Genomic DNA, 22,887 nt, shown 5'->3' with positions numbered 1-22,887 from the left:
GAAGCTACCAGGTGGGTTACTCCCTATCTGGTCAGAAAGGATGCCATCCTAGGAAGATATAGAGGATTTATGCAAGCCATGACCGAGATGTTTCAGGACCCCCAAAGAGCGGAGACTGTGGTGAGGCAATTGAGCGCTTTGAAACAAGGGAAAGGAACTGTTTCAGAGTATACCAATGCCTTTAAAATCCTGACCCAGGAAACTGGTTATAATGACTTAGCCCTGATGTTTATGTACCAAAATGGACTGAATGCAGAGATATTGGATGATCTGGCCAGAACTACACCCCCAACTGACCTGCCTGGGCTAATTCGGCTGTGCCTGCAAATTGATCACCGGTTGGAAGGAAGACACCTGGAGAGGAAACAGGACGTACAGAAATACTCAGTTTCAGCCTCTCGCAGTAAAATCCCTCTGACTCCCGGGATGTCAGGTAACACAGGAGAAGGATTGGGAGGGGCTCATCCAAAGCTATTGGAGGAGGAAAAAGAAAGGCGTTGTCGGGAACGTCTCTGTTTTTACTTTTCAAAGCCGGGCCACGTCGCTAGGGAATGCGGACTTAAAGGAGATAAAACAGGGCCGTCAGGAAACTAAAATACCCAGCTCTCATGCAGGTTGGAGGGCTGGGGGTCGCTGTGTACAAAGGGCCTCCAGTAGCACAGCCCCCTTCAAAAGGGGTACTGGTGCTACCAATTCGGATTACAACTTCCACAGGACTGATGTTCAAGTCTACAGCATTGATTGACAGTGGAGCCTCTACCAATTTCATTGATGCAAAGTTGGCAAAACGTCACCGAATCTCCCAATGGAAATTGGAAACCCCCTTGTCAGTTGAAACTATTGATGGCAGACCATTGAAGTCGGGTGGAGTGACTCGAGCCACAGAGGAATTGAAGTTAGAAATTCCTGGGCACACAGAGCTCATTTCCTTGTATGTGTCAGATCTCTCGAATTTTGAGGTGATTCTGGGAATGCCCTGGCTAGCAAAACATGACCCAAAAATAGCCTGGAAGGATGCGGTTGTATGGTTCACTTCTCAGTACTGTCACGAGAACTGTAAGCCAGAGAGAACCGTAAAAGCCCTGGCAGGAGCTGTGCAGGAGGTCAAGGAAGTGGCACTTCCCTTGAAATATGTGGACTTTGAGGATGTGTTTAATGAAAAGGAAGCAGAATTGTTGCCCCCTAATCACCCTTATGACTGTGCTATTGATTTAGTGCCAGGAGCAAGCATTCCAGCTGGAAGAATTTACTCCCTTACAGAGCCAGAGAGAGCAGCTCTGAGAGAGTTTTTGGACAAAAACCTGAAGCAAGGATTTATCCGTCCCTCACAATCCCCCGCTGGGGCCCCCTTGCTGTTCGTGAAGAAGAAAGGAGGTGAACTCAGACCCTGTAATGATTACCGCGCCTTAAATCAAATTACCATCCCTAACAGTTATCCATTGCCCCTGATTCCGGAGTTGTTAGATCGACTGCGTTCTGCCACAATCTTCACGAAACTGGACTTAAGGGGGGCATATAATCTGATTCGAATGAAACAGGGGGATGAATGGAAAACCGGGTTCAACACCTCCTATGGTCAATTCGAATATCTGGTGATGCCTTTTGGGCTATGTGGGGCCCCTGGCGTGTTTCAGAAGTTTATGAACGAAGTGTTTAGAGACTTCTTGGGTCAGTACGTGATTTGTTATCTGGATGATATTCTGGTGTTTTCAAAGAGCCAGGAAGAACATGATCAACACGTGAAAACTGTGTTGAAAAGACTGAGAGAGAACCACTTGTATGCCAAGTTAGAGAAATGTGGGTTTGACTTGTCATCTTTGGACTTCCTTGGATACCGAATCTCAGCAGGAGGAGTGGAGATGGATCCAGGAAAAGTGAGTTGTGTATTGGATTGGGGCCAGCCAACCACCAAGAAGGATGTACAACGTTTTCTGGGATTTGCCAACTACTACAGAAAATTTATCCCAGGTTTTTCCAAGCTAACAGCTCCCCTTACGGACTGTTTAAGGGGAAAAGAAAAGTTCCAATGGACAGAGAACGCTGCGAGAGCTTTCGGGGAACTGAAAATGAAATTCGCATCTGAGCCTATTTTGCGTTTTGCTGACCCTACCCGCCCTTTTGTCGTAGAAGCAGATGCTTCAGATGTAGCCATGGGAGGGTCCTTTTGCAACCAGACATGGATGGGAAAGAATTGTATCCTTGCGCATATTTCTCCAGAAAACTAAAGGATGCTGAGAGAGATTATACAGTGTGGGAAAAAGAGCTGTTAGCCATCAAAGACTCATTTGAGAATTGGAGACAGTATTTAGAGGGAGCCCAGCATCAGATAGAAGTGTGTTCTGACCATAAGAACTTGGAAAGTCTGCAGACAGCTTGGAAGTTGAACCAGAGACAGATACGTTGGTCGCAGTTTTTCGCCAGGTTTAACTTCAGGATTACTTATCACCCCCATGTAAAAAATCAAAGAGCAGATGTCCTATCCAGACAACCACAATATAAAGGAGATGAAGTTTGCAGCCCTCCCCAGTACATTGTCCTGCCGGAAAAACTGATGTTGGGAGTATGCCAGCCTTCATGGGAAGAGGAGCTCAAGAAGGCACAGCAGGGCGATCCCTGCATGCAATGATACATTCAGGAAATGGAACAGGATCCGGATTCAGAAGTAAAGTTCCATTGGAAGGATGGACTGTTGTGGTTTAAAGCTGCCAGATATGTGCCAAAGGGGGACCTAAGACTCAGAATTTTGCGTCAATGTCATGACTCTATCACGGCTGGACACTTTGGCATTTTTAAGACCATTCAAAATGTAGCTAAGGATTTTTGGTGGCCTCAAATGCGCCAAGACATTGAAAATTATGTAAAATCATGCTCTGTCTGTATGCGGGCGAAAACAGACACGGGAAAACCGGTAGGGCTGCTAGAGCCTCTACCAATGCCGAGTGAACCCTGGAAGGACCTTTCCATGGATTTTATAACTGATTTACCGAAGTCACAAGGAATGACAGCTATATTGGTTATAGTGGATTCATTGACCAAGATGGCACATTTCCTTCCATGCTCAGGAGCATTAGAAGCTAGAGAAACAGCAAAACTGTTTATAAAGGAAATCTACTGACTGCATGGATTGCCCAATAGCCTAGTCTCGGATCAGGGAACTCAGTTCACAGCTAAATTTTGGAGAGCTGTTTGGAAGCAGCTGCAAATGGAATTAAAACTGTCTTCAGCTCATCACCCCCAGACGGACGGGCAGACGGAGAGACTTAATGCTGTTTTAGAAAGGTATTTGCGCTGTTATGTGTCTTACCAACAGACTGATTGGGTTTCCTATTTGTATTTTGCAGAATTTGCTTATAATAACTCCTTGCATGCCAGTACTGGACAAACACCTTTCTTCGCTAACTATGGATTCCATCCCAAGGCTTTCCCCAGCAGTACAGGGAGTATGCCTGTACCGGCCGCAGGGGAATTTCTGCAGGAGCTTCAGGCGGTGCAGCAGATACTGAAACAACAATTAGACGAGGCCAAAGTGGAGTATAAATGAGTTGCTGATCAACATTGACGGGAGGGGACCCCCCTTCAGATAGGAGACAAGGTATGGTTCTCTACCCGCTTCTTCCAGATGCCGGGCAAATGCAGGAAGCTGCAGGATAAGAGAGTGGGACCCTTTGAAATAGAGGTGCAAATCAATCCAGTGGCTTATCATCTGAAGTTGCCAGATACTTTTAAAATACATCCTGTGTTTCATCGCTCCTTGTTAATGAAAGCAGCCCCTCCCAGTGAGTTAAGACCGGTGGAATCTCCAGGGGCGGTGTTAATAGTGGATGAGCAAACTGAGTTTGAAGTGGCAGAGATTCTGGATTCAAAAAGAAAGCGTAATAAACTACAGTATTTGATTCACTGGAAGGGTTATGGACCAGCTGACAGATCGTGGGAAGATGAGAGCGATGTCCATGCTCCGCACTTAGTAAGAGACTTTCATCAACAGTTCCCTCATTGTCCTAAGCCGACAAGTTGGGGGGGAGCACAGCATGGAGGAGGGGATGGTGTCAGGATGCAGGATGGGGGCCCTAAAGTTTCAGACGATGAGGAGAGGGAGGGGGTCATTTGGACAGAGTCGTGTGAAGGAGAAGCAGAAGAGGGGGAGGGAATCTCAGAGATAGAACTGTCTGGGAGCGAGGACCTTGAATGTCCAACAGACACAGATTCTTGCAGAGAGCTTCCCACGCCTCCTCCCCCTCCGAGCTTGGAAGAGTTGGAGAAGGAGGGAGGGCAAGGAGGAATCCAACCCCCTCCTGATCCAGGAAAAAGCAAGGAGAAACAGCCAGATGGTTTAAGCATTGCCCCCCCACTTTCCCCCATACCTGAGTCAGATTTCTCAGAAGGGGAGGGGGCGGTGGCACCCCTTCACCACGTACAAGGAGACAGCAAAAGAGGCGGCAAAAGAAGGGGGAGAGGCAGGGTGTGGATGAGGGCACTTTGAGGCAGAGTGAGAGAATTCACACTCGCTTGCACCCTTCTTAAGGGACAGTGGGAGTAGTGGTTCCTTGTTCTGTCAACTCTCTTCTATGTCACAGGTTATGTTTAGTAGTTAAAGTTCATGAGACGACGTAGTCTTTGTCTGGATATTACTTTAATAAAAACTGATTTGCTTTCACCAATTGGTCTGGTTCCTGAGCTTCAACCTGGACACGACAATATGGGCTGCTAGACCTCTGTGCAAATCTTTCTCAACAGGAATCAGAGTGTTTTCTTTTAAACTCATGTTGCTAGAGTGCATCATATTAAAACAGTGTCTCATCTTTGTGCAGGAAAGCCTGTAAAGTAAAGAGCATGTGGTGGGAATGTCCCTCAGTGAAAACATGTTGGTCTTAAGTGTTTGGCCTAATACCAGACAACTGAACAAATCATCATTCTATTTTTTTTTTTCAATAATTTTTATTCAGATTTTCATAAAACATACAAAACAAAATCATAAAACATTCAAAGACAAAAAACAAAATCAAAAATAGTTAAACAAAAAGAAAAAAAAAGAAAAAAAAAACAAAAATAAAAAATAAAGAGTAAAATATTGACTTCCCATTTGTCAAAGATCAAATCAGTTATAAGTCTATAATATATAACAATCCTGTCTCTTAAGTCATATTATAAAATCACTTTCCTCCAGTAGTTATCTTACTTAATCATCAAATCTCATAAACATTACTTTATTCTTTCCACAAAAAGTCAAAGAGAGGTTTCAATTCTTTAAGAAATATATCTATCAATTTTTTTTTTCCAGATAAGCATATCGATTAATCCATCTCATTACTAATTATGATAATCTTATTGTCATAACCATAGTCAAAATAAACATTTCAATTAATCCATCACATCAGAATCTGTTAGGTTCAGTAATTTCAGTAGCCATTGTTCTATTATCTCTATTAGTTCCATTTTCCATCTTCCATCTTCAGTAGTCTTGTTAAGTCCAGTAATTTCAATATCCAATCTTCCATTATCAGTATTCCATAATAATCTTGCTGTCAAAGCCATAGTCATATAGTAAGAGTCTGATGGGAATTACCTCTATCCCAAATATTTTCTTGCCATCCATTCTGAATAGGTTGCTGAAATACTGCTGTAAAATCATATCTCTGTTCTTTTTTTCAAAATACACTGGGTCATCTCTTAAAAGTTTTTCCATTGTCACATGGCTGCAGTTAATTCCATAGATTTTCTCTATATTGGGCTCCATCACATCATTCCAGTCCAGAAGATAATCCATGCCATTGATAACTTTATCTCTAGAATCTTCATTAATTTCTTCAGAGATAACATTGAGTTCCAAACAATAGATTTTATTTCTAAAGTCCATAGACTCCAAATCTTGTTCCTGTTCCACGTTTGTTCCAATCTCCGGGATCTCCTCTCTCACAGGGACCCCTATTCCAGTCTCCAGGGTCTCCTCTCTCACAGGGACCCCTGTTCCAATCTCCGGGGTCTCCTCTCTCACAGGGACCCCTTCCAGGGTCACCTCTCTCACAGGGACCCTTATATCTTTAATCTCCTGCTTCATTTTACTCAATTCAATTTTCGTTATCTCAATCTCATCCATTATTTTCTGAAACATAGTTATTTCCAGATTCTCAGCCACTTTCTTAATTGCCATTTTAAAAGAAAAATATAGGAAAACCACTTCTTATTTCAGCAACAATTGGGTTAATACTCCAAACTTGGTGACATCACAGTATAAACAGAGCAGACAGCCTTATCTCTCCAATAGTTAAGTAAACAAAATGCAGTTCCCAGGATCGAAACAATTAATGGCAATCGTCAAGAAACAGATTCGTCAAAATAAAATAGACCAAAAAGAGAGTAGTCTCAAAACAGTATAATATTTTTCAAAATAAAAATCTGGAATAGAAATCCCTCTTCTGTGTATATCTTTAGAATGCAAATCCAGGACAGCTTTTTGCAACAAAAACAGAGATAAGCTATTAATTAGTGCGTAGCAGAGAGAAGTTACGGCTCCCCAGTGAGATGTCAAAAACCGATCAATCTGGCAAATCTCTTTTAAACAGCAACAATTTAAGTCAAGTAAAAGAAAAATATAGAAAGAAGGGTGCTTGCCTGTTAGTGCGTTCTCTCTTAGAAGATAAGATGAACGTTCGCTTTAACAGATAGAGCTTGCTGTTGAAAATCCGTCCCACCTTCGTCGGCTGGACCTCGTCCCATAAATTAATGAGATCTGGTCGTCCCAACAAAAATAGGCTTTGAGGTTAATCTCTTCGTTTCTCCCTACCCGGGAGAAGTTTAATCAGTCAAAAAAAAAAAGAAAAAACTGACTGATATATCTGAATAAGCTTCTTTTGAGGCAGGAGCCCGTCTCAAAAGCAGGCACAGGCTAAGTCACCCTTCCCGGAAGTCAACAAATCATCATTCTAGAACCTCCATTAGCTTTATTAGCTATTTCTAAATAATCAAACTTTGCATAAAGACATAGTCATCTTCATACTTGCAGCAGCAAAGATGGATAGCAAAAAAATTAGAAGTTGCCATCTGGCTGCATAGTAAATGATTGGATCAGCAAGGTTTGACAGATTGCACAAGCTGAAAAATTAACTTCATATAGTCATACAATCAGATGGTTAACCAAGAGAGGGAATTTCATGGATACATGGTTCCCATCCATTGTGTATATGAATTATGGATCAATCAGAATTCAGTCACCAACTTCACAAACTTCCATTGAGACTGGGTAGAAATAAAATGTAGAAACTAACTTACATCAGAAATATTTGATAATGATCAGAAATCATGGTGCAGGCACAAGCTTGAATAAGTAACACTTTTTGGTTATAAGTTGTTATTGTTTATAATAGTAATAATATCCTGCTCTTCCTCCCAAAAGAGCCCAGGTCACAAACACATAAGCAACGAGATATCGAAAAACACCCCAGAACAATTCCAATACAGATGTCGCCTGGGAAAGATCTCTAGTTAAAAGGCTTGTTGTAAGAGGAAGGTCTTCAGTAGGCACCAAAAAGACAACCGAGATGGTGCCAGAAGGGAATTCCACAAGGGAGGTACCACAATACTAAAGGCCCAGTTTCTATATTGTGCATAACAGGCCTTCTGATAAGATGGTATCTGCACTCAGGAGGCCCTCACCTGCAAAGTGCAGTGATCAATTGGGTATATAAGGGGTGAGATGATCTTTCAGGTATCCTGATTCCAAGCTGTAGAGGGCTTTATACAACAGAACCAGCACTTAAACTTAGCCGGGTAGCTAATTAGCAGCCAGTGCAATTCCTTCAGCAGCGGCATAACATGGTGGTGATACCCTGCCCCAGTGAGCAGTTGAGCCATGGCATTATGCACATTTTATGAATGTATGTGTATGTATACAAGATGTAATAAAAAACAGAAGGAAAAAATCCAGTGCCCTCGCTAACCCCTGCCCCCTCTGTTGTGTTCTTGCCAGCCTAGCCTCACTGTCATCCATGTGTTAGTAGGGCTTGGCTTCTGCAACAGGAAGCTAGCTGTACTGGTCAAGGCTTCTTGTATAGAACCCTGCACTATCAAGTTTCTAAATCACATTGGGACACTCCATGAGTACAGCAGGCTTCCCACTGCAGACATGTCCCTGCACTACTTGCTGGGTGGCAAGGAAAGATATATGGATGTCATGGGGGGGCAGGGCCAGCCAGGACATTCCTCCTGTCCCTGCCACCCAAACAGAGTGATTACCATTTCCCTAGTTCTATAAATGCTGATGTTACACTACCTAGTAGCCCTATGAGACGGGGCAAGGTTGCAAGTTCTGGTTAAGGAAATTCCTGCAGAATTTTTCAAACTGAGATCCATTTTCTACATCAGCCTTTCCCAACCAGTGTGCCTCCAGATGTTGTTGGACCACAACTCACATCTTCCTGACCATTGGCAATGCTGGCTGAGGCTGATGGGAGTTGTGGTCCAACAACATCTGGAGGCACACTGGTTGGGAAAGGCTGTTCTACATGTTGCTTTACCAGTCTAAATGCATGGACCCAATCAGACCTCTTTAATTCACCTTTACTATTTAAACCCAGACTTGGAAAACCAGGCTTTTAGAGGCCAGAGAGCACACACTCTTTTATTTATTTTGTTTATTTTATATTATATTTGTTCTTTTTTGTGTTTTCTTCTCTCAGTGTTACTCTGTTTTCTTTCTGCATGTCATTTTGTTGTCATTCTGTAAAAAATACAAAAAAAACTTTAAAATAAAGACTATATTTTTTTCAAACAACAACTACAACACCCGTAAACCCCAGGGAAAGTCTCCAAAGACAATCACTAGTGGAGGCCATTTCTGTCACCCTCTTAAGCTTGTTCTATCCACCCTCTCTGCAGCTAGGAGGCCAGCATGACACCTTCATACTAAAATACTTGAAATGTAGTGTGATGTTTTACCTTCAAGCTGGGTTGACTTGTCCTCAGCTTCCTGCTTTTTAAATTTATATTTGAGCTTGCCTCTTGCTGTTTTTAGCACAGCCGGCTTCTTCTTTTTAAGAAGTCTAGAAACTTTGCACAGGTCATGTTAATGTTCAGTTTCACCTGCCTTCACAATGCTATCACTCAGCCTGTTTCTGCCCTTGGTCCACAGTTGTGTCATTAAACTGAAAACTCTCTTATAGTAGGCATCAGACACAGGAATGGAAAATGTGAAAGAGATCAGTTTCTGGCATTTGTCTGAAAACCTCCACCCATCTATGATCTATGATCTGCTCCTTATAGACAATTTCTTCCTTTATATGGTGTAAAGCATCATCATACAGTCATCAGTCATCATACAGCTTGTCAATGTCAATCTCAGTATGGAGTGCTATGGCAAGAGTCTATAAGAGTCTGAGTCTGTGTTGGAATTGCTTTTAATATCTTTTTTTAAAAAACAATATGTTTCTTAACCCTTTTTAAAATGTTTTTAGAGCTTTTTAAAAATGTTTTTAAAGTTGTTTTGTTTTAATGTATTTTAAGGTCTGTTTTGATGATGTTTTGATGTGTTTTTAGCACTTTTGTTTGCCGCCCTGGGCTCCTGCTGGGAGGAAGGGCAGGATATAAATAAATAAATAAATAAATCTGCCCATTTCACATCATTGTGAAGTGAGAGCACTAACATTTGTTTTTTTTAAAAAAGTGATGTTTCAATATCATACCATTTCTCCAGGTATTCAATGCACCGTATCAACGTTCTATAGGCTCCTTCTCTGAATTTTCTGTTGTCAGCTGGACACACATTGTCCAAAATTACTTGGGCTGATCTTGGGAATTTGTCCTCTCTTCTTTTCTTCAGTTTTGAATGGAGGCCTTCCATAACACCATGGAGTTCTATGGAGCTGACATTGTTGTATTCCAGTTTCTTCACAGCATCTTGAACGATTACTAACAGATTGTACCAACAAAAAAATAATAGCAAAGAGGGAGAGATTTGTGTTCTTCCTCACTGAAAGCTGCCCACACAATCTTTACACATTCTTTTCCATCTGAAGAGGCCAACATTGTGTTCAAGAGCAATAGAAGTGACAGCCACCTTAATGGTACATGCCAAAGCACATCTTTGTATTCCATTTCTAAAAACTCAAAAAAGGGCAAAAGAGACTCTGCCTTCTTGGCCAAGAAGCTAAACTCACTGTATACCTCACTGTATACCTTGAGGATAAATGTTTCTTCATCAAAACTCAAAGCCTTCATCCCATGTTTGAGGCAATTGTGGATTATATATTTGCATCCCACTTATATCAGGTGGTCATTAAACTGTTTTAATTTCTGATACACTGACTTTTCTAAAATTTACAGAGGCATTGTCAGCCATGTAAAAAGATACACTGTTAATGCTGAGGCCATTCTTCTACGGAATATTGGAGATCCATGTTGCAATTGCCTCACTTGTCTCATCATTACCATTGTAAAAATCAAGGAAGCCATGCTTAATTCCCTCTGTCACAGAAAAATAACATACACTGAATGGGAAGAATTTCCTGTGTCCCTTCCTGGAGGTGTCAGACCCAACTGAAAAAAACTGTCCATTATCCAAGTCCTTAAGCAAACATTCTAGTGATTTTGTCACCAAAATGTTTTATCTTATGCTGGTAGCTTTTGTCTGCCCACAACAATATTTTTTTTTGCAATTTCAGAAACAGGAAATATTATTGTGAGCATTTTGTTTGCACAGTCTTGGCTTGTATAACTTAAATGGTGGGAAATACTGTGGTAAACCTGCCCTACTTCAACTTTTGTCACCTGATTTTCTTGGGACGAGTCTCTTTTTAGTACAGAATGATTAGATTTGTGGCATTATTTTCTGTTCCTGTAATTCCTTGTATGGCTTTCAGCATGGCTTCTCATTGCTTTTCTTCCCTCATACTTAACTGAAAACCCTTGAAGGCATAGAATGCATTCTGCTGTAACTGTGTTGACTTTGTGAAGCCAATTTTTGAATTCATCTTCATTGCACCATTCATCACTAAAACTACATAAACACCTTCTCTTTTTTTTTACTGTGCCACTGTCTGAAGGTCGTTCACCACTACCACTGTCTGTTGTGATTTGAATGTTTTTGTTTAAATTTAAGGGAAAAAATAGTTGACTGACTGGTATAGTGCAGAGAAGTTTTCTCCTGGCTGAGGCAGCTGCAACATGCTTAGCTACAGAGAGATAGTGGGAACTGTTCTTGAATACTCAAGTTCTCTGTCACTCCTAGCTGTCTCTGCTCCTCTATCAGTCTCCTAACTCTATTTTGCAACATTTACTCAGGACTAGTTTCCATGGTTTTTTCCCTCTCTTTATTGACAAGTAATCCCCCTTTGTATCTCCTACACCTTCCTGCCTGGGCCTCTTGAGATGACAGGCCAGTGTGAGACCACAGTAGTGGCTTGTCACATCTCCAGTATTGGCCTCAAGAGGTTCTTGGAGATGAAGATCATTTCCTGGGCTCCAGGCCAAACCTGAAGGGTTTGCAACCTGAACAAGAGGCTTCATTCAGTGTTCCTTGTGGCGTACTACTCTACAGTCCAATAAAACTGTTCCAGTCAACTAAAAGTGAGCTTTGCTGTGATTTTGGGGTTGGAGTAGATTAATACTTATACTGAATAAAATACTCATTTTACAAATGTAGCTTTAGTCTTTCATTTTCCTCTTTAATATTGTCAATTTACAGTAAGCAGATGGACTCTTCTTTGCAAAGGCCCTAATAAATCTTCCTGCTACCACATGAAAAGGAAGGATTTTTTCTACTCTCATCTTTTAAATTTTACTCACCACTCAAAGTATGTTATTCTTGCAGCTGGCATTTCAAATGTCTTAGAAGAATTAATCACTTGAAAGGCTTATGCAAAGACTAAATTATACTAATGAATTGACGATGAATTTCAAGCCTTACATGAGGCCAAATATTTTCTGGCTTCCCTTCTGCATCTCAGCAAACGGCTTAATTTTCTCCCTAGTTATCCATTACTGCTAAATTCTCTTGCTATTATTGTAGAAAATTGCAGCAAACATTGGCTTGCCCTGGGCCCTAGGCTGAGAAAAGGCAGGGTGGAAGCCTGCCACAGCACTGGCAAGGTAGGAACCCTGTTGCTGTTTTCTGCTTTTGCCAAGCTGAATGATCACTTTTACTTTTCAACAGTCACAGAGCTGTTCTTACAAAGCAGCACAACAAATTCATTAACAGAATGTAATATTTAAAGGTTTGTTCAAAAGTATGCCATGCAATTCTATGCATGTCAATTCAGAAATCAGCCCCATTGAGTTCAATGGGACTTACTCCCAGGTAGGAATAGAAGGATCTGTCAATTTCAGTTCTGTTCAGTTTCTCTTTTTTCCTTTCTTAAATACAGCTCCTCACATTTCTGTAGCAATTTGAGATTTTTTAAAACAAAAAAATCTTCACTAAAATTCTTCAGCATTTTAGTGCAAATTTCACCTAACAAACTCATTTTTATTTATTTTAATGTACACATTTTTGCAAGCATTTGTGTATGTTATTTTCACCAATATATACATTTTGTTCACATTTTTCTCCAATATACACTTTTTGAAAACATTTGGATAAGGGTAAATTTCAAAAGATTTGTTTTGGTTCTCATGTTGTTTCAGAAAGTGCAAATGTGATAGATTCAGCTTTAAATGCGAACTGAATTGATTCCCCCCCTTCTTTTCCCCAGGTTAAGTGTGCATAGGATTGCAGCCTAAATTTCAATTATTGCAATGGAACAAGTATCACTTACGGACACATAAATTGTGTGCTAATTAACATAGCAATGAGGTCATCAGACAAAGCTATGTGAATAGGAGCAGAGTCTGTTCTAAATGCATTGAAGTGAAGAAAAGCATCATCCCTCCCTGAAAGAAGCTAGGGTCACCAGGATCCCACTTCTATGCAGTCCCTGAGTGCGTGTCTGACTTTTCCCCATATAAAACAGGGATTGGCAACCCATTGTCCACTAGACACCCATCATCTCTGACCATTGGCTATGCTGGCTGTGGCTGATAAGAGTTGGAGACCAACGTCTGTAGGGCCACCAATTTCCACCCCCACAATAAGTAAATCAATGCCATTTAATCCTACAGTAGGGCCCCGCTCATACAGCGGGTTACGTTCCGGACCCCCGCTGTAAAGTGAAAACTGCTGTAAAGCGGATCCCATTGACTTACATTGACCAAAATGGCGCCCGGTGACAAAAAAACGCTGTAAAAGCAGAACAAACGCTGTAAAGCGGGGCCTTTCTACAATTCACAACCGCTGTATTAGCGGAACACTGTAAAGCGAAACGCTGTAAAGCGGGGCCCTACTGTATAGGAAAACATAAAATGCAATAATATGGGACCACTTTTGTAGTGGGAACCAATAATTCTTCCCATTCTTCTAACACTGGTAGCCTACTCTCCCAAGAAGCCCTTAAAATGTATGGGCTCTGTCTATGCCTTCCTATCCCTTCAGTCATAATATTGGGCATTTTGCTCATGTATGTACAATAACATTACAATGTCATTTTTTTGTTTAATGAGTACATTTTGGATAGCCTTTTGATAGGTTGTTGTTTTTCGATAGTTCTCCTGAGGAAGAACTCATCTGAAAATGCACAGGGATTATCAAGATTATGAGACATTCATTTATTATATTGTATTTTTTAATTGTTTGCATCTGTGTCAGTTTGGGTTTTGCTTTTTGACATCATTGCTGCATCAGTTTTTATCTATAGCTCATTGGGAGTGAGACCACCAATGCCAGGTGAAGCCAATGCAGTGTCCTTCAGATGCTGCTGGGCTACAACTCCCATCATTCCTGACCATTAGCTATATGGGCTGAGGATGATGGAAGTTGTAGTTCACAACATGGCCAGAGTGGTTTAACAGTTAGCCCCTCTTCTGGTTATTGTAGTTCTATGAGGGGAATAGGGCATCTCCTAGCAACTCTCAGCACCCTTCACTTCCCAGGTTTCTTTGGGGGAAGCCATGACTGTTTAAAGTAGAAAAAATGTCTGGTGTGGATGTGGCCATGGACAGCTTTGGTTTAAACCTGGGTGGGAGATTAAATCATAGAATCATAGAATAGTAGAGTTGGAAGGGGCCTATAAGGCCATCAAGTCCAACCCCCTGCACAATGCAGGAATCCAAATCAAGGCATTCCCAACAGATGGCTGTGTCTGCTGTAGAATAAAAAGGTGGGGGAAACCCAAAATAATAATAATATTGTTAACAATGTTTTCCTTTCAGAAAGGAAAGAGGCTTTCCCTCTGCCCAATGCAAACCCACCAAATCACCTTCTCCCTCCCCCTTCTCCATCTTCCCCCTCCTTGCCCCTCCACCAGGTCAGTTTTACTTACCCTAGGCATGCTTGCACAGAAGTAAATCCCACTGAATAATGATGCAAATGATCAAACCTGCCGTCACCTCCTCCTCCCTCCTATCTGTTTTCTCCTGTCCCTCCCTTCCTCGTCCCTTCACCCCTCACACCCTCACCTTCCAATCCCCTCTCCTTCCCCTCTTCCCCCTCCTTTCCTCCTCCCTCTCTCCCCATTATCTCCCCCCCGATGGTCATTTTCACATATCCTAAGCATGATTGTACAGGAGTAAATCCCACTGAACTCAATAAGCATGCAAATGATTAGATGTGCTGTTCTGTTTTCCTCTCTCCCTTCCCTCCCCTCCTCTCTCATTCCTCCCTTCCCCTCCTCCTTTCTTCCTCTCCTCCTCCTCCTCCTCTTCCTTATTCGTCCTTCCCAGCCCCCCTTCCCTCCTCTTCTCCTATGGTCAGTTTCACCTATCCTAAGCATGATTGCATGGGAGTAAATCCCACTGAACTCAATAAGCATGCAAATGATCAAAACTGCCATCCTCTTCCCATCCCCCTTCCTCCCCTATGCCCTTCTTCCCTCCCCCTGCCCTCTCTCCTCAACCCCCGCCCTCTCTCCTGCTCCCCCATGGTCACCTATCCTAAGCATGATTGCAGGGGAGTAAATCCCATTGAACTCCATAAGCATGCAAATGATCAATCCATTCTCAGCCAAGCTCCTGGATTAAAAAGCAAAGAAATTCACTAATATGCAAAAAAAAAAAAACCCCAACAACCTTGGTGTTTAAGAAAGTATCTATAGCCAACAGATGTTTCCATCAAACTTTTTTAAAAGTACAGTACAATATCTCAGAGAGCAGGTCAGTTCTCCTGCTCCCCTGGCGCATTCATTATAGCTCCCCAATTTCCCTGCTTTTTAAAATTTGACAAAAATATCTGTTGGCTATAGGTACATTCTTAAACTGCAAGTGTTTTTTGTGTGTGCCTATTAGTGAATTATATTGGCATATGGATCACATCCATCTGCAATTTTGACTGTAGTTTTACATCTTTGTCAATGAAATCAGAATGATTATTTTTCAAGAGTCTCTTGATTGTAACAGACATTTTTCCTTCAATTATAAAAACTTTTTATTAATGGAGCATGCTGTATGTTTAAATATTAGAAGGCGCTATCTCTGTTATCTTTTTAGCGCCTACTGAAATCTTCCACTTTCAACAAGCCTTTTAAGTAGAGATTTTATCCCAGTCTGCATCTGTGTTGTTGCACTTAAAAAGATGTTTATAAAGCTTTTTTAAAAAATGATTTTTTAAAAGATGTTTCGTTTTAATATGTTTTTAAGGATGTTTTGTTGTAATATATTTTAAAAGATGTTTTTTATGATGTCTTAGAGCATTTTTAGTGCTTTTGTTTGCCGCCCTGGACTCCTACTGGAAGGAAATGCAGGATATAAATCTAATAAATAAATAAAAATATGCTTTGGATTATTTGTCAAATCATAAACAACACTGCTAGACAGATTCAAGAAAATAAATACACTGATCAATTCAAGGTGTCCCTCCAAGTCACTACCCAGACACACACACCCTCCAAAGCCTTTTGTTTTCTTGGAATGATTTTTTTTGTGTGTGAAAATAACACACAGCCTTGCTTTTTAATTTTCCTCTGGCAAATGCCATGGCTAGGACATTTGCAACCAATCACTAGATTTTGGAATAATTGCTCTTGAAACATATTTTTAAGTTAACTAACTATTGTATAATACAGAACAAATGAGCTCTGTTAGATCTCTGTGGGTGTTTGCAAAAGCACCCAGCAAGACTTGGCATCATTTATATAACAGAGTTTTGCAATTTTCTCATTACAAAATTGTCATCTTGCTGAAAGATTCTGAAGAACCTGCTGCATGCTGTCAGTTCCTAGGATATGTTCCAGAAAGCATGTCTACAATGATGTTGGATATAAGTCATCAATGATCCTTGAAGTCACTAAACGGGAAAGACCCATGGGTCAGTGGTAGAGCACATGACTTGCATACAGAAGGCCCCAGGTTCAATTTCTGGCATCTCCATCTGAAAAAAAGCATCAGACAACAGCTGATGGGGAGGTCCTGGAAAGCTACTACTAGTCAAAGTAAGCAATACTGGGCTAGATGGACCAATGGTCTGAGCTGGTATAAAGTTGTATTTTTATTTACTGCAGAAAAGATTGCTTTGAAGCCCCTATATTGAAATGCAGTCCTACACCCACCCCTGGTAACTGTAGAATTGGGTAATGTTGTCTTATTATGTGCCTGCTAGGTTGTACAGACCCAGAATATGTGGAGCTAGATTGTTAGCTGAGATGAGAAGGTATGAAGATATAATACTAGTCCTGGCCTGATGGTACAAGCTGCAAATATTATTTTGGGCCCAATTCAATGGGCTGGTTTGACCATTAAAGCCTGACTCAGGATCCCTATACCTAAAGGACCACCTCTCCCCATATGCATCTGCCTGGATCTTGAGATTGTCATCTGAGGCTCTTCTCTGCATGACACCTCCAAGGGAGGCCTGGAGGGTGGTGATTAGAGAATGGGCCTTTTCTGTAGTGGCTCCCCATCTATGAAATACTCTTCCCAAGGATGTCTGCCTGGGAACTTTCATTTCAGCACCAGGCAAAAGTGTTTTTGTTTTCCCAGGCATTTGTGCAGTACCAATTATTGGATGTTTTTACTATGATTACATTTTTAAAGATGCTTATGTATTTTTATTACTGTTTGAGATGCAAGAAGGCATCATTTTCCATTCCGCCCTATATTTTTCACATGTAGCACTTTTTCTGTTCCACTGCAGTTCATCTTCCACCAAAAACTACATTTTTGTCTCACTGTTCACTGAGGTGAAATTACATAATTTATGTAATTAATTATGTAAATTACATTGTCATTATGTTATTCCACTCCATTCATTTCAGTTCAAAGGAATCAAAGGAAATGCAATGCAAATGGTGGGGGTATCATAATGAATTACATACCATTTGTGGACTGAAAGCAGCAACAACATTGAATAGTAATTGTATTCACTGGATTGATTTCCTTCCGGACATGGGACAAATAAGCAAATACTGGCAATTTTTGCGCCTGTTTCAGCAGAATTCTCCAACATTTCTAATTACTGTATTTTATTTTTTGGTGCGAATAGCTTTGGGACTTTTCTTTGTGATAAGTGACTCATAAATGTAATAAACTAAACTAACTGCCCACCATGAAGTAGGCAGGAGCCATCCATAATATTAAGCACACTAAGGCACCCTGTTTAGGGCAGCTTTCTGTGGGAACGGCACAGAGCCTCACACTGTCTCAGGCTTTCAGTGAGAGGTGAATGGGATAAAGTACTTCTGCAAGGGAGTAGCTGAAAGATCTAACGAATTTCATAAGCACAAAAAAAAAAAAGTATCTGCCCCAGGTGTTTGCAATCTAAAATGTGACAATGGAGAAAGGGGACAATGGGGGGCTGCTACCCAATCAGCAAGCCAACTGCTTCTCCCAATCATTTCCTCCTTCCTCCTTGACCACCCTCCAATGGTGACAGTTGCTCCCTGCTAGAGGACCATGTGATCATCTGGTGGTGGAAGAAAGGTAGCAAAGAATGAGTGCTACATGTGCTTGGGCTAGTTTCAGTTGGGAGTAAGGATTAAGGGCTCAGTCAATGCCTTCTTGGAAAACATGAGTTCTGAGGAAGAATCTGCAAGAGGAGAGGGAGCAGCAATGCCCAACGGGCTTGACTGGTGATCAGACACCACCACCAGATTTGTCTCTAGTACTGGTGAACCTAAGGACAACTACTCTGTAAACCAGAGATGTGGAACCAATGGCCCTGCAGAGGTTGCTGGAGTACAACTCCCATAATCCCTGACCATTGGCCATGGTGCCTGGAGCTCATGGGAGTTGGAGTCCAACATGTGGGTTACCCAACCCTGCTATAAATAGTGGTTCTATTAGTGGCTCTTGTAATGAGGACTGAGTGTAGAAGTTTATTTAAGAGAGAGAGAGAGAGAGAGAATGTGTGTGTGCAGGGGGGTGTCAATTCCGAACATGCTGTTTACATTTCAAACATTAAATAAATGTAAAATTGTTTTAATCAGCTGAACAAATATTTAACGTACACTCTCTTTTAAGAGCAGTGTTTGGAAAATCTCTGTACCTCCAAGACATCAGGAATGTATGGAAACTAGTGGCCTGAAAGGTAAAACAAACATTTCAAAAAAGAAAAGAAAAACACAAACATACCTGGGGGGGGTATCACCCAGTCATGCCTTGTCTGTCTCACTCTCAACCTGACGTAAATGACATTGTTGATATAGCCTGCTAGTGTTTAGCGTTTTCTATTTCGAGGGCAACAAGGGATTGATTTCATAATTAAAAAATTCTTCAGCTTTCAAGTACTCATCATTGTTGTCGAGACAAGCGATTTGTTTCTAATAAATTGTCGCGGGGTCTGTAATGCATCTGTATAGCTTCACAGTAGAGTAAATGTTTGTTGACTCTCCACGTTCCAAGCACTGAAGGTCATTCATGGCAGAAGTAGCTGGGTTTCTGTCCACGGCTGTTTGAAAGGATTTGCACAAATATCTGACAGGAAATTGAAACTTCTTTGAAAAGTCATGTACCTGAATAGTTTCTGTGTAAATATCATAAAAGTGTCATGGGTGGCAGGGGTGGGGAAGCCCACACATTTTTGTAGGGATAATCTTTAACACACACACACACACACACACACACACACACACACACACACACACACACACACACTTGGCCTTTTCTTTCCTATTTCCCACGATATTTGAAAGCCTCTCTTTGACCATTTTTACAGAGAGCCAGTTTCAGCAGACAACTCAATTTTATTTAATGACAGAACAGTTTATGATCCCTTTGACATGGCAGCAAAGGCGCATTCACTAAGTGTTTTGTACTGGAAGAATGTCATTTAAATTGGTGGAAGACAAGGTTATAATCAATAAAAGCCTTTCTGAAGCCAGGATGAATGAAAGAGTTTGCCAAATTATTTCCCCTGGGGACTTGTCAAAATGCAGGCTTGAGTATCTTTCAGAAGCATTGTAAGGTATTTCTGTTTGGTCTGGCGTTTGCCAGCCAGAGGCAAGCTTGCCATTAGGAAATGCTTATTACATAGCTTGGGGGGTGTACTCTCTCTCTCTCTCAGGCAACCTGTGGCCCTCCAGATGTTGTCAGACTCTATCAGTCCCAGCCAGTATGGCAAATGGGCAATGAGCATGGGAACTGTAGTCCAGCAATATCTAGAGGACATAGGTTCCCCATTCTTGGGTTCCTTTGGGACAGTGAACAGGATATAAATTTAATTTATATCCAGTCTGCTTCTGTGTTGGAATTGCTTTTTAATAAGCTTTTAAACCTTTTTTTAAAAAAACAATATGCTTTTTAACATTTTAAAAAAATATCTTCAAAGCTTTTTAAAAAATATTTTTAAAGTTGTTTTGTTTTAATGTATTTTAATGTCTGTTTTTATGATGCTTTAAAGTGTTTTTAGTGCTTTTGTTTGCCACTCTGGGTTCCTGCTGGGAGGAAGGGTGGGATATAAATCAAATAATAAATAAATAAAATAAATAATTTAAAAAATAATTTCCTGCCTTAGAGGTATGAATCTGCCTTGTGCCATATCTCCCAACATTTCACAGATGAAGATAAGGCTGCAGTGGGGAACCTCCAGCCTATGGACCTACTTAGGCCCTCCAGGTCTCCCCATTTGGAACACAAGACTGTTTTGGCCAGGCCACACCCATTGCAAGGCAGATAAAGATGCAGCTGGGTCAAAGTGGGTTTTCAGGCATCACTGACCAGCTGACTGGCAGCACTTGCAAAGCCTCATGCAAAGTCCCATGCATAGCGCTTTGCAGAGCTTGGAAAAGTTACTTTTTTAAACTACAACTCCCATCAGCCCCAGCTAGCATGGCCACTGGATTGGGCTGATGGGAGTTGTCATTCAAAAATGTAACTTTTCCAAGGTCTGCGCTTTGTAAGTACTGACAGTCAACTGGTCACCAGGGCTTGCAGGGGAACATGTACCTAACACCCAAATACTCATCCCAAGGATCACTCCAAAAACCCCACTCCCTTCACTCTTACACGCTGTTGACAGTATCACTACCTATTTACTCTGCAATAGCCATGTCCTCCGCTGATTTCAAAACCGAGGAGGTTTAGGTTAAATATATCTTGTTTTTGTTTTAAACATAGTTGTCCTATAATATGATCACTAGTTCAAAACATAGTTTAGCAACTGCAGTGTATAATGTAGTAGGCTCTGCAATGCATGTTGTTTTGGTGTTATATACAGGCATTTCCCTTAGCATTCCTGTGTACTACTGACAAGTTTTGTTTGTTTCTTAGGGATGGGCAAGAAATTTCAAGCTGAATTATCAGAACCGCATTTTCTGAAACAATTAGAGAACCAAAACTAGGGATAGAAGGGTCTGTCCATTTCAGTTCTTTCAGTATCTGATTTTTCCAATCTTAAATTCAGTTCTCCACATTTATTTATTAATTATTTTATTTAAAATATTTCTATCCTGCCCTTCTACCCTACAACTGGGCACTCAGGGTGGCTATATTTCTGCAACAATTTGCAATTAAAAAATTTCTGCAACAATTTGCAATTAAAAAAAAACTCATGAAAATTATTCGGCACTTTAGTAGGAATTTCTCCTAATAAACACATTTTTGTGTGCAGTTTTGATTAATTTACAAATTTTTGCAAGCAATTTCTCCTAATATAATGCATTTTAGTATTTTCACTAATATATTCATTTTTATGCCCACTTTCCCCTAATATATGCATTTTGTTAACATTATTTGTGTGGAGAACTGCATTGCAAAATTCAGGTAAGTGTGAATTTCAAAGGATGGCTATGTTTCAGTTCTCATATTGTTTCAGAAAGTGCAAGTCTGATACCTTCAGCTTTGAGTAAGATCTGAATCGAATTTCTACCCCATCCCTAACTGAAACACAGTCATTCTTTGAAATTTGCACTTACTTGGATTTTGTGATACAGTTCTCCAACCAAACAGTGGTTACAAAAATGCATGTATTAGTTGAAAGTGTGCATAAATGTGAATATATGAGTGCAAATAACATGTAAAAATGCATTAGATAAGAAGAAATGTAAACATTAGTCAAAACGGCCAACAAAAATGTGTTTATTAGAAGACATGTGCACTAAAATGCTGGAGAATTTTCATGAGGTTTTTTTAAAAGCAAATTGCTGCAGCAATGTGGAGAACTGAATTTAAAGTTGGAAATGTGAGAAACAGAGAACAGAAGTTGACAGATCTTTCCATCCCTAAGTAGGACCAACAAATCTTTCGTTAAAGCAGCCTTTCCCAACCAGTGTGCCTCCAGATGTTGTTGGACCACAACTCCCATCAGCCTCAGCCAGCATTGCCAATGGCTGAGGCTGATGGGAGTTGTGGTTCAACAACATCTGGAGGCACACCGGTTGGGAAAGGCTGGGTTAAAGCAAGGGTGGGGAATGTGTGGTCCTACAGATGTTGTAGGATTACAACTCCCATAATTCCTGGCCATGGATTATGCTGTCTGAGACGGAAATTGGAGTTCAACAACATCTGGAGGGGCCACAATTTGGCCACCCTGGGTTAAAGGTAAAGGTTGGTAGAGAGAGAGGGACCTGCAGTGCCAAATATGGAGAGGGAAACGCAATAGATAGCAGCACAGAGCTGGATTAGATTAAAGAGGGAGGGGACTGTACCTGTGCAAGGGCTTGTGTGTGTGTGTGTGTATGTATGAGAGAGAGAGAGAGAGAGAGAGAGAGAGAGAGAGAGAGACTGTGCCAAGTGGGAGTCTTCTTCTTTTTCCAGTACTGTGTTCACTTCATCTCTGTCTGCTTCGGGAATCATTGTTCTGTTGACTCCTCTACATGGAGTTAACGGTAGGTTTTACCTACCTACTGCAAATGAAGTCCTCTCTTCTTCCTTTTCTGGTGCCATGCTACACTGCAATTCAGTTTGGCTGGGCAAAATTGAGGTTCTGCAGCTGAGGTGCTCTCTTCTTCCTTTTCAGATGCTGTGCTGCACTTCAGTTCTGCTCTGCTTTGAGGATCGATGCATCCACGTTCACATGGAACATAGGCAACTGCCTTATAGTGAGTCAGACCCTTAGTCTACCTAGCTCACAATTGTCTACAGTGACTGGAACCAGCTCTCCAAGGTTCTAGACAGGGGACTCTGTGGCTTATAATAGTTTATTGTGAATGAACACATGTTCTCATTTCACTCTCACTTCACTTTTTCCCTGGCATGAGAATGATAAACAAGTCTTCAGGTATACATGGTTGTCAGTGGGACTGGAGCATTTGCATTATAGAGCTTCCATGCATTCTATTTATTAATTTAATTTTTTAAAGAACATCAGAACAAAAACATTTTTAAAAGGTAAGATTAAAAATCATATTAGGATATTAGAGAGCCAGGGCCAAAAAAAATCAGGCATTGGCCATACCAATGACTTGCTGAAATAGAAAGATCTTCAGGAATTGACAAAAA

This window comes from Rhineura floridana, chromosome 1, assembly GCF_030035675.1.
Source record: "Rhineura floridana isolate rRhiFlo1 chromosome 1, rRhiFlo1.hap2, whole genome shotgun sequence".
Taxonomy (NCBI): Eukaryota; Metazoa; Chordata; class Lepidosauria; order Squamata; family Rhineuridae; genus Rhineura; species Rhineura floridana.
The sequence above is the reverse complement of the archived record's forward strand: the minus strand, read 5'-3'. Positions refer to the sequence as shown.